The sequence below is a fragment of the Myotis myotis genome, unplaced genomic scaffold, assembly GCF_014108235.1.
Source record: "Myotis myotis isolate mMyoMyo1 unplaced genomic scaffold, mMyoMyo1.p scaffold_m19_p_1, whole genome shotgun sequence".
Classification (NCBI taxonomy): domain Eukaryota; kingdom Metazoa; phylum Chordata; class Mammalia; order Chiroptera; family Vespertilionidae; genus Myotis; species Myotis myotis.
The window spans coordinates 19,078,330-19,098,455 of NW_023416313.1; positions in this window are offsets into that span (position 1 = coordinate 19,078,330).

Sequence of the window (20,126 nt, forward strand, 5' to 3'; positions counted from 1 at the left end):
ATTTTGTGCCTCAAAGGACACTACCAAGAAAGTTAAAAAATAACCTTTACAATAGAAAAATATTTGTAAATCATATATTATGTATGGATTTGAAATTCAAAATATATAAAGAACTTCTAAAACTCAATAACCAAAACTAAACATTCTAATTAAAAAACCAAAAAAGGATAGAAATAGACACTTCTCCAAGGAAAATATGTAAATGGCCAACAAACATGAAAAGTTGCTTTACATCCTTAGTCATTAGCGAAATGCAAATCAAAACTGTAATGATAAGGCACTTGTCACCTACCAGGATGGCTATAATCAAAAGAACAGACAATTACCAGTGTTTACGAGGATGTAGAAAAATTGGATCACCCATTCATTGTTTGAGGGAATAAAAGTGGCACAGCCGTTTTGGAAAATGTTTTGGCCCCTTTTTGAAATGTTAAACGTCGAGTTATTATATTACCCAGCAGTTTCTTGTCTAGACATATATACCCAAGAGAATTGAAAACACATGTTCATGCAAAAAATTTTACATGAGTGCTCATAGCAGCACTATATATAACGAAAAAGTGAAAACAGCCTAAACACATTTCAACCGGTGAATCAATGAACAAAGTGTGATACAGCAGGTCCTCGAATAGCGTCATTTTGTTTATCAACGTTTCATAATAATATTGATGAGAAAAAGAAAATCAAATCCCAGCTGAAGCCACTGTCTGTGTGGCGTCTGCACGTTCTCTCCAGGTGCAGACCGGGTGTTCTCCGGTACTGCGGTTACCCTCACATCCCGGGGATGTGCATGTGAGGTGGATTGGCCTGCCTCCCTTGTCCCAGTCTGAGTGCGGGTGTACACATGAGTGGCCCTGCAATGGAAGGGTATTTTGTCCAGGGTTGGTTCCCACCTTGTGCCCCGAGCTGTGGGATAAGCCACCACAGACTATGAATTAGAATAAATGGGTCGGAAAATAATGACCTTTCTTGTTTTTATTAATCTTTCTTAAAAATATGTATAGTTCACATTTTTTGCAATGTTTAATATTAGAAATGTTTGGGGTCTTTATGTAGAAGTTTAGTGTGTTTTTTTTGTTGTTGTTGTTACTAGAAATACACCATAGGAACTTAACTCTTTTTATATCAGTTAGCATATGGTCAAATTGGTTTTGTTATTAGTTGTTCTGCTTAAAGTCACAGTTCCCAAGCAACTATAGGCAACATTCAGTGAGGATTTACTCTGTATGCATAGCCATAAAAAGGGATAAAGTGTCATTACATAATGTGGCTTGGATGAACCTTCAAAACTTACACTAAGTGGAAACAGGCACAAGAGGTCATAATTTTTTTTTATTTTATTTTAGGTATATGAAATGTTTGGAATAGGAAAATGCATAGACATAGAAAGTAGATTTGTGGTTGCCTGATATTAGAAGAAGGCGAGAATAGGGAGTAACTGCTGATGGATATGTTTCTTTTGTTTTGTTTTGTTTTGTTTTGTTTTGTTTTTAGTGATGAAAAGTCCTATAATCAGAGGTCATGGTTGTATAACTTATGGGTATGCTAAAAAACAACTGACCTTTTTTTTTCAAAAGGTCAATTTTAGGCATGTGATTCCTATGTCAATTAAGAACTCCAATGAACTAGTGATAGTTGCCTATTGTAAGAGGGGTATCTTCCCTCTACCCCGCCTCTTTGAAATCAGACAATAAATACACTGAAATTTATGCTTTATATTAACTGGTTTTATGAGAAAGTTAAAATATTTTTTCTACTTTATTCCCTCATGATGAGGGATATATTTTTCTCCTAGCTATATTGATTTGCCTTGCTGATTTGTTTGATCAGAATTTATTATTAGATGATTTATCTGCTGTTTCTGCAGCTATAAACTGAATAAAAAAGATGGAGAAGCCCATGTGGAAAGTTTGTATAAATCAAGCTTTGATTTTAATATACTGGAGTAAAATATATAAGTGGTTGAAGGTATTCCTTTGATTAATAGTTAGTATTCACCAAGTCCTTTATTGGAAGAAAAGCATTTTTGTTTTAATGAATTCCTTTTGTTGTATCTAATCATATCTCCTGTTTTACTGTTTTGCACATTCCATTTTAGTTGAATATTTATAATGAATGTTGTGTTCATTGTGAATCTCAATAACTTTCTACATTGTGGTTTGATTTATGCCAGATTATGAAGCACAGACACATGCTGTATTAAATAATTATGTTTTACTTTGATAATTTGTTCTGATACAACTCTATTATATCTTGTATTTATAAGTGCCTTTATTATATACTTACATAATTTGATCTCATCTTTTCAATTTCTTTTCTTTTTCAGCTACTGATTTTTATTTTTTCTCTTCATTGTTGTATTTCACATAGAAAATCGTAGCATTCATTTACTGAAACTTCATAAATAAAATTTTTAAAAATTTTGTTTTCTCTCTTTTTTTAAAATCAAGCAACAGTAATTATATTTCTCTTACAGAAGTTTAAATATTTGGCATAGCTCGAAAAATAGAGTCTTTGATCATAGGAATTGATGCTTGACAAATATCAACAAAATGTCACTTGATATTTTCTGATATTCGATTTGGTAGATAGCAAAGATGTTGATTATGTAGCAGTGATATAGGTACAACTCATATAATACCAACAAGAGTTTTTCCTTTATAGGTGAGCAATAAACCAGGCAGGAAAGCCCTGAGTGTGGGAAGTAGAAAGAAAGGGAGAGGTGATCAGATGGAAGATCTGAGAATGTTCTATCTAGCCTGAAATCTAATTGGGATCAGGAGGAGCCGTTAAGGAGGATGGATGCTAGCTGAAGTTATTCAAGGGCCTGAAGAAAGTAAGTAAATTTAACCAAAGGCTGGCTAGCAAACGTTTCCTTCTGACTCATCAGTGACGACAGCAATTCAGCTAATTATTTACGAGGCAAATAATGGGAATTTGAAAAATCTGTCTGACCTTGTCATAGATAAACCAGGAAGGCATCTGTGAGTCTTATCTAAGTCATATGGAGAAGGGTGTTTCTTTGCAGTAAGAATGATAGGGGAATTTCTTAACCATACTGTTTTCCAGGAGCTCAGGTAAAATCCAACATTGTCAGTCTACTATACAACAAAAATATGTAACACATTGAAACACCCATATGATAATTCTCCCCAATGAACCCCTTATATTATATTTTAGATTCCCAAGACTTCGCTTTCCTTGGTGACAGGAATTGCAATCATCTCTCATTTGCCAGTTTTAATGGTTCTGGTCAAACTAATATCTTGGACCAAATTTTCCTGGGTTCTACCTTTGTATTGCATGGCTTAAGTACCTATGTGATATACAGTATTCTCTCAGGAAGGCATTTATCAAGGTCTTTTAAACTATATTTTTCTTTTATTTGAACTTTCCTGTTTAACCTCCATCAGTTTCTATTATATTTGCAAAAATAGAAGTCACTTGGTAAAATCGATGAAGAGATGTGGTTGATAATATATATCCCAAAAAATTTATAACTATGGTACTATGTCTTAGTGCATGTCTCTAGTTTTTTGTAGACAAAAGCCCCACAGCTTTAAAAAATACTCAAGATGTTTGATGATCTTCAAAACGTGTCAACAATATGTCTTAGGTTTTATATGTTATGCCAAGATGGGTATTTCAGCCTGCGGGATAATTACATATTTTGTTGAAAATTAATTAGTTGGCATTTAGTAGCGTATATCAGTTTAATAAATAATAAACTCAACATGAGTCTGTCCTTGATACTGTAGCTAAACTTTCAGTTTGTCTACACAAAACAAATTAATAAGTTTGAAAGACTGAGTACAAAGACTTCTTGCTAAAGTCACCAAAGTAATTCCACTGGGACTAAACAATACTGGTATCAGCATATATCCTTTGCCATCATCTTTGTTGAACAAGCATTTTGTTGTTGCTCAAGAATTTCTATAGTCTACATCAGTGATTTTTAACCTTTTTCATCTCCTAGCACACATAAACTAATTACTAAAATTATGTGGCACACCAAAAGTGTATATTATATTTTTTGCCCATCTGACAAAAAAAAAAAAAAAAGTATAATTTGGATTCATTCACACCGAATGGCTGTTGTCATTTTTTAAATCTGGCAATCTAAGGGAAAAGACATCAATGCCTCTGACTAAATAGTCAAATATTACATGTTTTAAAAATTCTTGAAGCACATGGGTTGAAAATCATGGGTTTACATCATTATGAAGATGAGTTTGGTGTGTTCACTGTAGCATCAACAATTTGCACAAGAAAAGCAGTTGAGGGGAAAGAGCTGCAACTGCATATCATAGATGAGAATTATCAATTGCCAAAATATGACAATTAATTCAGAAAGCTAAAGTTTCACAATTAGCCGCAACTCGATGGTTAGGAAGAAACTGACATTTACATGCACTATAAGTACAGCATGTGCATTGGTTTTACTATCAGGAACATTTACATAATTTTTTCAAAAAGTAAATATTGTTGGCTTAAGATGCGTATAGTTATATGATGTCTTTATAAACTGAAACATCTGTGTGCCTGAGCCATCACCCTCCTACATTGAGAGAGTAATCAAACCTAGTTGCAGTGCTTTGAAGAAAAGATTTCTGAATCTATGGAAATTCATAATGCCTGCTATGGTGAGAAAAATGATGTTTGGATTAAATATGTTTCATTGACATAGACAGAGAACCAGTCTTCTGAGTTGAAAAATGAACTATAATTTTTATCTTGAATTTTAATTAGTAAGCAGAAATGCAGACTGACACAGTTATATATGTGTATGTTCATAGATATATATTTTACACATAGTAAAATATATTTTGATATGCTGACTTTATATGCCTCACATATTCCATATGTGATAGGGTGAATTTGTAATCTATGTGTGAGTATGTGCACAAGAATCTGTGTGCTTACATACATTTTTATTTACAGTAACTGAAAGGATACATATAAAACTTTATAATAGAAAGTTGAAGGTGGGTTGGAATTGTAAGGGAATTACTTTACTTTAAATGAAAAGTTATCCATAGAGTCTTTGTTGAATTATTTTACAATATATGTGCAATATATATGGATATATGTATAGATAGAGACAGATTTTAGTAAAAGTATTTCAGAACATTAACAGTTTAAATCTGGGTGATAAATAAAAGAATGTTGTTATGGTCTGAATAGATGGGTTCAGGCTGAGAGAATACAAAGCCTCAGGCCCTACAGAGATGAGAAAAATTTTCATGTGGTCAAAAAATTGAATGAAAGTTGTTGTGGCTGGAATATACTAAGTAAGGTGGAGAACAGAATGCTAGTATGTTAGAGAGGAACACAAAAGTCAGAGCAGGTAAGGTCTTGGCCTACGTAGTAGAGTTGAAGAAAGGTCATTGTGGTTTGTGAAACTGATGAGTGAAGAGAAGAAAGACAGATTATGAAGACAGCAGTAGGAAAGGTGAGCTCATGTAAGCACCTATAGTTCTCATAACCAGTTGGAAAACTTTTTAAGACATATGAGAGGCCACTGACAGATTCTATTGTTATAGAGGTTGGTATTATTTGATTGGAGAGACATTTAAAGTTTGGAAAGTACTATTTCTAAAATGCAAAAAAAAAACACACAAAAAAATTTGGTAGATTTCATGGACAAAAAAATAGGGAAAAATTAGACTGTCATCAAAGATAAAAACAAAAAACAGAAAGTTTACTCTTTTTTGAAAATTTAACTAAACTTATGAAATAAGTAGAGGAAGATAAAGTTTAAATCATCACTTGCCCTTTACTTAATTTAGGGTGTCACTTATGATGAATTGCTTACCATTGTGCTTGTATTTCCTTTTTATGGTTTAAACATTATATTTGCATAATTTTTTATAATTGGTGTATTCCTTTATATAATCAGTATAAAAATTATTTTTAGTTAAATTACATGATTTCATTGTTCTTTTTGTTGTTAACTTTGTTCATTGCTAAGGTGATCTTTTTCCCCCCTTGTAGCATCTAAAAGAAAATAAGTTTAAAGCATTGGAAATAAAAACTGCAAATTATAAAGTAGCCTGCACAAATTCCCCAAGAAAGGAATAGAAGGACCATACTTTATATAGAAGAAAGATTTAGGTCAAAATTTAAAAGGAAACCTTGAACATATACTTAAAGAATATATGGTGTGCTAGAACCATGAAGTAATTATTTTGTAAGACTTTATAGTCCAGTGAACTTACTATTATTAGTAGTCACCACCCCCTTAAATTATTGTATGACCTATTTTCTGAAGGTCAGTGTGCCAGGCAGTGGAAAGAAAAGTGATATTTCTTCTGAGATCAGACTTGGAAGAAAACTTTCCTCTAGTGGTGTAAATTATACTTACTTTGCAGAATCTTAACATCAAAGTTTTCAATCCAAATATCCGATCTAAATTACATATCGATTGAGGACACACATAAACAGATGTTAGGGGAGGTGCAAGGTAAAGATAAATTTTGAGACTATATTAAAATTTTAAAGATTTTGTTTGTTTAGTATACCCACAGATGGGGTGACTGAGAAATTCCTATTTTAAAAAGTAATCTCTTGTGTTTGCATGATACTTTATCATTTCAAAGACTTTATTCTTGCATCTATATATATATAAAAGCCCAGCGACCGGAATGGTGGAACAATGACCTGTGGCTATGACACGCACTGCGGCAGCCAGCCAGCCTGATCCGGGCCCTGATCAGCCCCCCTCCCCCACTGGCCCTGCCCCCTATCTGGGTGTTGGGGGCTAATTGGGGGTGAGGCAGGCCAGCCACCAGCGGCCCCTCCCCACACTGGCCCTACCCCATGCATGAATTCGTGCACTGGGCCTCTAGTATTATTATAATACTAGAGGCCTGGTGCACAAACTTTGTGCACTGGATGGGGAGGGTGCCCAGCCTGCACCCTCTCTAATCTAGGACCCCTCAGGGTATGTCTGGCTGTCGGTTCAGGCCTGATCCCACAGTCATATATCCCTTTCACAATCGGGGACTGCTGGCTCCCAACCGCTCATCTGCCTGCCTGCCTGCCTGATTGCCCCAAACCACTTCTTCCTGCCAGCCTGATCACCCCCTAACCACTCCCCTGCTAGCCTGATCAAAACCTAACTGCTTCCCCCACTAACTGCCTCCCCTGGCGGCCAAACCTCCCCCCCCCCCCCACCCACCTGCCTTCCCCTGCAGACCTGGTTGCTCCCAACTTCCCTCCCCAGCAGGCCTGGTCCCCCCCAATTACCCTCCCTCCCCTGCTGGCCTGGTCACTCCTAACTGCCCTCCCTCCCCTGCAGGCCTGGTCGCTCCCAACTGCCCTCCCCTGAAGGCCTAGTTGCCCCTAAATGCCCTCCCCTGCAGGCCTTGTCACCCCCAACTGCTCTCCCCTGCTGGCCTAGTCTCCCACAACTGCCCTCCCCCTGCCGGCCATCTTATAGCGGCCATCTTGTGCACACGGGGGCAGCCATCTAGTGCAAGGGTGTGATGGTCAATTTGCATATTACATCTTTATTATATAGGATTTCATATGAATATCACATTAATCCTTGAGGTCAACAAAGCATCCACTTTCCCAACTGTATGAATGACATAGGAGCCAAGTAGATGAGAGAGCTGCCTATACCTTATAGGTGACAGGTGTGAGCTCAGACCCTCTCACCTTCTGTTCTCTTTCTCAAAGATCTTTCTACTATGCCATGCAGATTCTTAGTATCATCTGTCTAGGAAAATAAGGAAAAGTAAGTTCAACTTTTGAGACTATTATGAGAAATTAATTGTGATTCTTACACTTATGTATAAAATAAGGTAAAACTCAATAGTGTTGCTTAGGCTTTTTTGGTGATTGAGAAAAAAAGAATTTTGTTTTGTGAAAATGTTTACAAAAGGCAAAATATTAGAAGTTATCATTTATGAAGTGTTAACAATGAACCAGATGGTTCCTCCATAGATATTATTATTCCCTTTTTAGAAATGAAGAAATCTCTGTGTCTCTACTATATCCATTAGGGATCTGAGTTTTAATCCTGGCTAATTTGATGACATTGTTTAAGAATACTAGCAATCCTCCAACTCTCTGGGAGGCCCAGGGATCTGGTTTAGAGGCCAGCAGCAGGACCTGTGTCTGCCCTGGAGCACACTTCAGAGGCCCCACTGTATGTGACACAGCCACAGGCCATGCGGATCCCGTAGGAGACCACGTGGGGTGTTGCTGTCTGTCTCTCTGCCTGCTCTGCACCTTCGCCAGAATATGAATTATTCATAGTACCTTCCCTTCTGCGAGTGAAAAAAGTCCCACAATAATGCATCTGATTCATTAAGTCTAGGGCACATGCGATAGTCACACCATTCCATCTCATGAGTGAGTTAAAAGGAAACTTCGAAAGCAAATTCTGACATTTCCCTCCCTTTATCCTTGAAAGTAATACTGATGAAGTGGTAAATTCTCTTTAAAAAGGACTTCTGATTAAAAGTGGTTAGGTACCAAAATCATGACATAGGTCCACTATGCTATCATGGCAGGTTTCAAAAATGGGCATAAATTTTTCCTACATATCTGCTCAGGCACTTACAATGTGAGTAATGCACTCCTCAGATCAAATAGTGCATCCTCGTCCCAAACTTGACCCCAGCCGGACTTGTGACCTACTTGCACAAGGCAATGAGGTAGAGGTGGCACTGTGCTGGCTCCCGGACTGCAGGCCTCAGGGACTTCCATGCTTCCGCTGTCCCTCTAAGAACTCTGCTGCCACAATGGAGACAGCAGCAAGTTAATATCAAAGAGTGGGGAGTTAATCAAGCAGATGGTGCCGCTGCGGTCTTGGCCCTGACACGTGAGAGAGCCAAGGAGGAGACGCCAGGCAACCTGTAGTTGACATCAGATGCACATGTGAGCTCCACGGAGCATACAACCCAGTTTACACCAGAAGAACCGCTCAGTCATCCTGCAAACCATCAGTCATTTATGCTTGACGCTGTAAGCCAGGAAGACTCAGGGTGGATTTTATGCAGCCAAAGCTATCTGATAGACTTTTACAAAGTCATTTGGACAAGGCATTCCTGTGCCTGATGGGCTCCACATACTTGAAAATTCTTTTGGAGGGTAGGTGTAGGTAAGGTGAACCTTTTAGGTCATCCTACAGACAATTTGCATAGCTCGTCAAGTTCACCCATGGCGCTCTGCAAATGGGTGCTGGTGGTTCCACTGGGCACTTAAGGGACCGCCAAAAAGGGATTTCCTCCGTAAGGTTTCAAATGACTCTGAGGTCAAAATCACAACCTTCTGATAGAAGTTGATATATTTTTTTTCTCATTCTCATTTAACTGCGCATGCTCTGAATTGTAGTGTTCTTTGCTCATCTGAATAACCCCTCGATAGCTGTTTATTGTAGGTTTTGCAACATAGGCACCTCCCTCTGACAGCAGGGTAATGCAGCTTAATGAAATATGTGTAAAGCCCACTGAACTGCACAGAAGAAATGTGCTTTTTAATTCTGGATTATGTTTCTTGATAACATATTTTTCCCCCACAGCTGTGTAGCACTTGGTTTCATTCCACCAACTATACACTTCTTGGTCACACCAGATAAAATGTGGGGTCTATGAATGACTCTGGCAGAGGCAAATAGGCAAGGTCTGATACAATGCAGAAGCTGCTCTCCACCAGTTCGGGGAAATAATGCCAACTGCTAAAAATCTTTTTCAATAATGTTTCTTGTCTTTATGATGATTGTGATTTTAAAACCTCTCTTTACCTGGCATTACTTAGACCTTATTAACGGCATTGCATTGTTAATAGCATCCTTTATTGTATTTCTAAGTTGTCAGTTAGGCTCTGTCATATCTGAGACCAAGCTGAGACCAATAAACCCACATCGTTAGTGCTGAAAGTAACTTTTAAGTTAATATATATTAAGTGTTTAATATGATGCCTTGAACGTAGTAATTGACCGATAAACATTAGTTATTACTATACTATTACTATTATTATCATTAAATCTTCTAATTTTAAAGATGAAAAAACTGAATCTTCTACATAAATATTGCCAGTAATATATAATATAACTTCAGCAATTTTCCTGCCTGTTATCATTAAAAAAAAAACCACGGCTCTGGCCTGTTTGGCTCAGTGGATGGAGCGTTGCCCTGCGGACTGAAGGGTCCCAGGTTCAATTCTAGTCAAGGGCATGTACCTTGGTTGCGGGCACATCCCCAGTAGGAGGTGTGCAGGAGGGAGCTGATCGATGTTTCTCTCTCATCGATGTTTCTAACTCTCTATCTCTCTCCCTTCCTCTCTGTAAAAAATTAATAAAATATTTTTTTTTAAAAAACTAATGAGCAGCATAGTTCTATCGATGAATTTATACTTGTATTAGTGTGCAATGCATGAGAAACCCTCAATAGCTATTCTCCTGAGTGTTTTCCCAGAAGAGAGATACTAATATAAAGTCATCTCGCTCCCATAGTATTTCCTGAAGCACTTTATCGTCACTATTTCTTCAGATGAATATAAAGCTTTTCATCTCAAGAAAAAACATACTCTATGTATTTTTTTATGATGGTATTCATTTCTAATTTTTCCTTTTCTTTCAAAACTAGCAGTATCCGTGAGATATGAAGCATCCTATGACGCCCTGCCTGATTATATTGGTTAAAGATGCCATTAAAAACCTGCAAATCAGCATTAAATCAGTTTCTGTTAGCAACAGTCACTAATTTTGATCAACTGTTTTGCAACCCAGTTCTGATCTCCAGCTTTGCCATTAGTTTGTTCTGCTTATGTACTATGCATCTATGTCCTGACTCTTCACAATTTGACTGCAGTTAAAGTGAGATGACTCCCTTCATCTACTTCCAGAGACAGAGAACTCTTGCATGTGAGATCAAGCAAACACAAAACAATTCTACAGGTACTCTTATTGTGAAAGTTGTTTAAGGATATACGTTATCAGTATTAAAAAATTAAAGTATCTTGCTCAAGCCAGTTTGGCTCAGTGGATAGAGCATCGGCCTGCGGACTAAAGGGTCCCAGGTTCGATTGCGGCCACGGGCCCATGGACAGGTTGTGGTCTCCCGTGCAGGAGGCAGCTGATCAATAATTCTCATCATTGATATTTCTATCTGTCTCTCCCTCTCTCTTCCTCTCTGAAATCAATAAATTAAAAAAAAATTAAAATATCTCTAAAATGTTTTGTTATAAACTTCTTCTTATAAGACTGACCACTATGTCTCCTTTTACAATGTATTAAGAACCCGAAAGAAGTATTATGGGTCTATTGCCTTAAAGTGTATGTGAAATGCTTCCCTTCATCTACCAGTTTTATTGTTTACTTGCAATCATCTTCTCTTACCACTAGATGGTGGTAAAACTAGTAAGGCATTCAGTGTGCATGGGGTAAAAAACTATTGGAGTACAAAGAAGTGAAGTTTAGGAATTTATTGAATAAAGCATAATAAATAAATAACATGAGAACAGGGAATTTCTGAACTCAAAATAGCGAAGTATTTTCTTATTTTCGTTCCTGTTTCTTAATTCATAACTGAACCGTATACTTTCTTTGTAAACATTCTCATTTTCAAACTTAATTGCCAATTGTGCTTTTGAAAATATACTAAAATGTTATTTAATTTTTCTCTTCCCTTTGACTTGTATAATTGTATCATTATTTTTTGAAAAACAGTTTATAAAAGATAGGCTTCATGGGTTATGTAATATAATTGCCATATATATAAAAAATGCATCATTTATCCCCAACATAAAGATTTCAGAAATTAAATTACTTGCTCTCTTGTATCCCCCACAGCAACTATTACTGACATACAGACATAGCCAATTGTATGAGTCCAGATTTTTCAAAGAAACAGAACTAATAACATAATGTGTATATGACTGTATAGAAAGAGACTTATAAGGATTGACTCATGTGATTGAGAAGCCCCACGCTCTGCTGCCTGCAAGCCGGAGCCTAGGACAGCCAACACTGTAGTTCCAGCCCACACCCAGAGACCCAAGAATCAGCAGCGCTTATGTCCGAGGGCAGGAGAAGATGGATGTCCCCGCTCAAACAAAAACAGAGCAAGTCTTCCCACGTTTGTTCTAGTTAGGCTCTCGGTAGATTGAATGAGGGCAACCTTTACTCAGCCTACCTGTTCCAGTGCTAACCTTGTCCAGAAACAGTCTCACACACAGATCCAGAAATGATCTTCCACCAGGTGTCCGGGCATTCCTTAGCCCAGTTATACTGACACAAAATACTCACTGTCACACCTGTGCTCCATAAACGCTTGTTGAAAACATGATGCTCTGACTCCTGGTCAAAGCCTCAGCAGGGATGTAATGTGCTTTAACAGCTCCGCTGACCTAGAGCCTTTGGACCATTGTCCCCTACAGGCAAGAGCCTCTGAGAAAATTAGCAAGGCCAAGTCTTGGGAGAGATGACCTCCTTATCTCCACAGTTGATTTACTTTAATCCTCACCCCAGGATAGGTTTTTTTCATCGATTCTAGAGAGAGGAAGGGAGAGGGGGAGAGAAAGAGAGAGACACATCCATCAGTCGGTTGCCTCTCATATGTCTCCCAATGGCACCCTCAACTTAGGTATGTGCTCTGGCCAGGATTCAAACCTGTTGACCTTTTGGCTCATTGGAGGATGCTCTAACCACTGAGCTACACAGGCCAGGGCTCATTTTCTCCCCAGGTTAGACTTTTTATGCAGGTGTGCTATAATCAGTCTTCCTTTAGAGCAGGGGTGGAAAACCTTTTTCTGCCAAGGGTCATTCGGATATTTATAACATCATTAGCTTAATATAATTCACTTAATATAAGTTTATGTTGCTATGAAAAAATCTCCCAGGCTAATTGAATTTCCAGTCCTTCCTGAGGTTGCCTTGTCAGGGCCAGACCAAATGATTGTGTGGGCCTTATATGGCCCGCATACTGCATGTTCCCCACCCCTGCTTTAGAGTATCAGGTACTCTTCTCTCTTACTCTTTTGCTCTACCTCTAGGCCTCACTGTTGGTTGTTCTGTTTTGCAGTTTTGTTACTTTTTTGTAGTGGGTTTTACCTTTATTTTTTTAAAGTATATTTTTATTGATTTCAGAGAGGAAGGGAGAGGGAGAGAGAAATAGAAACATCAATGATGAGAGGGAATCATTGACTTGCTGCCTTCTGCACACCCCCTACTGGGGATCAAGGCCTCAACCCCAGGAATTAAACCTGGGAGCCTTCAATTCAAAGGCTGATGCTCTATCCTCTGAGCCAAACGGGCTAGGGCAGGTTTTGCCTTCCTGTGGTGGGTGTCCTTAGCTGAGAATAATTACTGATTTTCCCACACATCCTTGCATCATGTCTTCTGATATATCTCTACCATAACTTGTTAAAGAAAGTAGGAGGTGTGTGGGTGAGTTCTTAATAAATATCTTCTGCAACCCCATATGTTCCAGAATAGTATGCAAAAAGGACAGATCTCTGAGCAGCCAAATATTTAACAAAAAAAGCAAGCTGCCCTATGATAAATCACTCTTAACCCAGGAAGCATGAGAAAAAGCATGCAAGTTTATTCCTTTGGTCAAACATTCTTCTTTTACAATTTAATAAAACTGCAGTTAAAAAGATGAAATACAAATATACTTTTCATTAATAATACACTAAATTATTTTTTAAAATATATTTTCATTGATTTCAGAGAAGGGAGAGGGAGAGAGATAGAAACATCAATGATGAGAAAGAATCATTGATTGGCTACCTCCTGCACACCCCCCACTGGTGATTGAGCCTGCAACTCAGGCATGTGCCCTGAATGGGAATTGAACCTTGACCTCATGTTTCATGGTTCAAAGCTCAACCATTAAGCCGCATCAGCCAAGCATACACTACATTCTTAAAGGCAGGAATTTAAAAGTCTTTATCCCTATCATCTCTAGCAGGAGTCCAAACTAAAGCCCCTTCAGGCCTAATTTGGCATGCTCCTTGTTTTTAAATAAAGTTTTATTGGCACAAGCTTTTATAAATGGATGGGTCATATTATAAATGTCCCATTTACATTTTGTGAAAGATATAATTCTATCTTGCACTAGAAAGGCAGAACTGAGTTTTGACAGAGACCATGTACCATGCAAATAATGAAATGTTTACTTTTTCCCTCAGCAGAAAAAGTTTGCCAACACAGAATGGAAGTTTTTTAAAAAAAAAAAGTGTGTTAAATAAATGAATGAATAGAGAGTGTTACCTATATTGATGAATATCTTGACTCTAAAAAATAATGTTTATAAAAATTGCCCTTTTGCTCAAAATATAAGTCAAGTGATAATTAATGATTTATCTACTGAGAATTGAAGATGAAATGCTTTACTTAATTTAATCATTTTACCAAAGTAACTGGCTATATAGCTTTTTTTTCTTTGTGGGTTGGTTTAGAAATGGAACTTTTAAAGTGTTTTACTTACTTTACCAAATGGTTGATTCATTTTTGTATCACATGGATAAAATGCTCCTGAAATGTGTTATTAAGGCTATTAGTTCCATGAAAAAATTATAATCACTTCTTGACATATAAGTCACATAATCAAGTGATATAAAATTATTTTTAAATAGATTTTATTTTTTTACAGCATCTTTAAGTTCATACCAAATTGAGCAGAAGAGACAGAGGTTCTCCATGTGACCCCCTCCCCACACAAGCAAAGCCTCTTGCAATGTCAATAAACATACCCCACATTTGTTGTAACTGATGAACCTGCAATGACATATCACCCAGAAACCATAGTTAACATCAGGGTTCACTCTTGCTGTTGTATATTCTGTAGGTTTTGACAAATGTATAATGCATGTGTCCAACATTATCTATCTATATAAAAGCCTAAGCAACTGAACAACCGGATGCTATGATGCATACTGACCACCAGGGGGCAGATGCTCAATGCAGGAACTGTCCCCCTGGTGGTCAGTGCGCTCCCACAGTCAACCTCCTGTGGCCGGCCAACCTCCCAAACTCCCTCCCCGCAGCCAGCCAGCCTGATTGGCCCTCATCAGAACTGGACAAGATAGCCCTCATCACCAGCCAGGCCGAGGGACCCCACCCATGCACGAATTTGTGCACCAGGCCTCTAGTATATATATATATATATATATATATAAAAGCCTAATATGCAAATGGTCTCCTTCGGCAGGAGTTCCACCCACCAGGAGCTTGACTGCTCACTATGACATGCGCTGACCACCAGGGGGCAGCGCAGAACAAAGGAAGGCCCTGCTGGCAGCTGGTAGCCAGGGAAGGGAGGCCCCGGCTAGCAGCTGGCAGCCGCTAGGGACCTTACCCGTGCACAAATTTCATGCACTGGCCTCTAGTCTATAATAATAAAAGTGTAATATGCTAATAGACCAGACAGCTGCATGACCTTCCGGATGTCTTTCCAGACAACCTTCCAGATAAAGCCAGGGCCACAAGGACTAAGGCAAGCTGCCTCAGCTGCGAGGGCTGAGCCCCTTGCACAAATTCTGTGCATCGGTCTTCTAGTAGTATCATAAAGAATCATTTCATTAAAAACCCTCCGTGCTCTGCTTCTTTATCCCTTCCTTCCCCTCAGCTCTGGGAACCACTAATGTTTTTACTGTCTCCATGGTTTTGCCTTTTCCAGAATGTCATACAATTTGAATCATATAATATGTAGCTTTTCTGATTGGCTCCTCTCATTGAGTAATATGCATTTAAGATTCCTCTATGTCTTTTCATTATTTTTTGGTGCCCAAAATATTCTGTTGTCTGGGTGGACCACAGCTAATTTATCCATTCACCTGCTGAAGACCATCTTGGTTGCTCCAAAGTTTTGGCAATAATGAATAAAGCTGTTATAAACATGCTTGTGCAGTTTTTTGTGTGGACAAACATTTTTAACTCATTTGGATAAATATCAAGTAGCGTGATTGCTGGGCTGTATGGTAAGACTATATTTAATTTTGGAAGAAACTGCCGAACTGTCTTCCAAAATGGCTATACCCTTTGCATTTCCACCAGCAGAGAATGGGAGGCCAGCATTTGGTGTTGTCAATGTTTTGGATTTTAACCATTCTAATTGGGGTCGTTTTGTTTTAACTGTAAGTTTGCAATGCTTTCAAAATTTTAAAAATTGGCTCTGGATATTTGGGGGTGTGGTAGAATGTACAACATTTCTCAGAATAAATTGACTGTCTTGATGTTTTACTGTGGGAGAGCTTGTAAAATGAATGTTGCTGGGCAACTGCTATTAGCCTTGTATCTCTGGTGTTGAGCACAGTACCCGACATATAGCAGCTGTCTGTGGATATTTGCTGAATAAATAAATCCTTGAGATTGGAGCACACAGGGAGATCTGGGTTGGCTGAAGTTTGAATACATTCAGATATAATGGGATAATCTTGGGTCTACCTAGGGGGAAAAAAGCCAACACTCACGCAAAAAAAGTTCCAATGCTTAAGCTGAAACTATTATATGAGTGCTCTGTTTTAATAAAATCTGCTAATTAAATAGTTAATTCTAGCATTACAATAGAAATAGACATATGAGACTAGTTAATTGCTTTTTTGTGAGTCCATATATTTGGCCAGTACCTCATAATAATGCAGTATTTTTTGGCAGCCAGTAGTTGATGGCAATTTTCTTTGTCAGAACTGTTATCAAACTGTGCTATTAAAAGAGATTTATTTGGTTAAATCTGGGTGGATCTGTAACAAATAAGCAGGCAGTCCAAACTGTTGTCTCCCACACAGGAATCTGAGGAGAATTTTCTTTATCCTCTTGGCTTAAGCCATGGCTTATTATACTTTGAATATGGTCTGAGCAAGATTTCCCAAATTCACCCCATACAATTATATGTTTGAGAACATTTTATTTTGAAAAGAATGTTTATATAACTTTGTAATTGGCTTAATGTGTGTATTTATAATATAGGATTTTTGACAAACAATCTGATTCTAAATAGCAAATGTATGCTATTCTATTTTACAAATGGGGAAACTAAATTTTGGGGCAGGTTTCAGTGGTATTTTAACCTTAGAGTATGAAATGGACTGGCATTTGAGAATTTAGAAATTGAATTCCTTTTAAGCCAGATTTATTTGAGGCTTTAATTTTATGTTTTTTAATTTGTATATAGTTTTTTTTTTGAGGTAATGACCATAATATGATTATTTTTCCTGTCTGTGTCCAAAAATTCTAAAATGATTTAGCATTATTTTTTTTCCCTCTTATTATTATTTATTTATTTTTAGTTTTGCTTAAGATGTAAGAGGGTTGTGGAATTATTTATTTTTACTTTGGAAAACATTACAAATACACCAAGCATGATAAAAAGTAATCAAATTTTTGAAATTTTACAACTGCTCATGGAATCTAAATTTTCATGAATGCAATTTTATTAACATCCTATCTAATAAAAGAGTAATATGCAAATTGACCATCACTCCAACACACAAGATGGCTGCCTCCATGTGGACACAAGATGGCCACCACAAGATGGACAGCAGAGGAGGGCAGTTAGGGGTAATCAGGCCAGCAGGGGAGGGCAGTTGGGGGTGACCAGGCCAGCATATAAGGGCACTTAGGGGCTGCCAGGCTGTCAAGGGAGGGCAGTTAGGGGTGACCAGGCCAGTAGAGGAGGGCAGTTGGGGGGGCCAGAATGGCAGGGGAGGGCACTTAGGGGCAATTGGGCTGGCAGGGGAGCAGTTAGGCGTCTATCAGGCTGGCAGGGGAGTGGTTAGGGGGTGATCAGGCTGGCAGGCAGAAGCAGTTAGGGGGAATCAGGCAGGTAGGCTGGTGAGCAGTTGGGAGCCAGCAATCCTGGATTGTGAGGTGGGATTGAGACTAAACAGGCAGTCAGACATCCCTCAAGGGGTCCCAGATTGGAGAGGGTGCAGGCTGGGCTGAGGGACACACCCGCCCCTCATGCATGAAATTCATGCACCAGGTCTCTAATAGTTCTTATATTAATTCATATTATTAGGACAATTTAAAAATACATTTTTTGACCAGGAAAAAAGTTATGATTATGGACATGGAGGTCATGAAAAAGACAGGATTCTTTAAAGTTTAAAAAGTAGACCTACAACAAATTTAGTAAAAGTAATTTTTAAATCACGTTTTTAGAAAACTTGATCTATTTAGTTAAGGAAACAATGTAATCATTATTGTTTTGGATTGAACTAGTGCCACAAGCTTATATGATCCATAACTAATAACTAATTGCCAGGAGGAACTGCCTAGGGGATAAGATCAAAGAGATAGAGATAAGACTATTGGTGGGAGAATTTGACTGACATAATCAAATTTGCAAAAATTGACCGTACAAGTTGGGCATCACTAAGGAATTTTAGGAAAAATTAACTGGTTTGACTTAGGTTTTTAAAATATGTCTGTATGGAGTGTGTTGAATGTAGGAATACTAAAGTTAGGGATGACAAATTAGGAAACTATTTCAAAGTCTCTGAACTTTTATGACTGCCTAACGTCTATCATATTTCAAGGTACAGACAATGTTGAGGGCATCCCCAAATGTTCAGTGAGAAAGAAGACTAACAAGGAAGAAACATAATTTCGCAGTAGAAGAATGCAAGAAGAGTTGATAATCAAAGGAGCTGGACTACAGGCAGCCAGGACTGGAAACGAATATGGAAAGGAAAATATACAGCTGCATTCCCCTATGAAAGTGGTCGGCAAACCGCAGCTCGCAAGCCACATGCAGCTCTTTGGCCCCTTGAATGTGGCTCTTCCACAAAATACCACATGTGGGCGCACATGTACAGTGCGATTGAAACTTTGTGGCCCATGCGCAGAAGTCCGTTTTTGGCCTGGGCGAATCTATTTTGAAAAAGTGGTTCGGAAGTGGGGGGTGTCGGTCAGTTGGGTGACAGGAGATCTGGCACAGGTGAGCCGTGGGATCAGCAGCGTGGGGGAGGTAAATTGTAAGAAATTTAATTTTATCAATATATAATATCGTTATTAAGTATAGTATCAAGTTTTATTCAACGTACCTATAGTTTAACTAAGACTTGAAACTTTAAGTAAAGTTTATTAAGTTAATTTTAGGGAACATTGTGGAGTAAAAGAAGATGCAGTGTCAAGGATTGAGAAAGGTATGTTGAGATGGTTTGGACATATAGAGAGGAGGAACGAAAGGAGATAGACGAAACAAGTATACAAGACGAGTGTGGATGGTAGAGTTGAAAGGGGTGGACCTCAGAGAATGTACCTCATTCAGACTGAGGACGTTTTTAGCAAAGTCCAGCTTAGGAGTACCCTAATTAAGTTAATAACAATGTACCTACCTATATAGTTTAAGTTTATAAAAGTTGGCTCTCAAAAGAAATTTCAATCGTACTGTTGATATTTGGCTCTGTTGACTAATGAGTTTGCCAACCACTGCCCTATGAGAAAGAAAAGAGAAGGAGGTTACAGGGAAGAGACCGTAAATCAGGACTTTCTCCCACTAAAGGATGACATCACATTGATTTTTACACAAATAAAAAGTTATCTGCAAATTCTGATAGTGATTCAGGAGAATTTAAAGTGATTCAGATATTTGTTGATTTAATATCCAACAACTCATCTACACTAATAAAAGGGAAAGATGCAAATTGACCGTACCTTCATGACGCCCACCAGCCAATCAGGAGCGAGTATGCAAATTAACCCACCATCTTTGTTGGGTTAATTTGCATACGCAGGCACCAAGTGGCCGGGGGTGGGGTGGGATGCTTGTGTCATCGCCATGGCAATGGTGCAGGCATTCTGCACTTCCCCAGCCACTCCGGGCCTTTGGGCAGTGTGGGAAGGTGGAAAGGAGGCTCTGGGCTGGAACGAAGGCAGAAAGGCAGCTCCAAGCCATAGCTAAGGTGGAAAAGCAGCTCTGGTTGGAGCGAAGGCGGTGCCAGCAGCCAGAGGAAGGAAGGCCCATTCTTGCAAGAATCTTTGTGTATCGGGCCTCTAGCGTAAATATAATTTTAGAAAAATATCTAGTTCTATAGGTACAAGATTTTTTTAGTTTTTGTTATATGACTTTGCTTAAATTATTTAATTGTATGGTTTCGTACATGAATGCTTTCTTAAATTGATGAATTCAGCAAGATGACCATAAAGGCTCAGAAATACTGCCTCC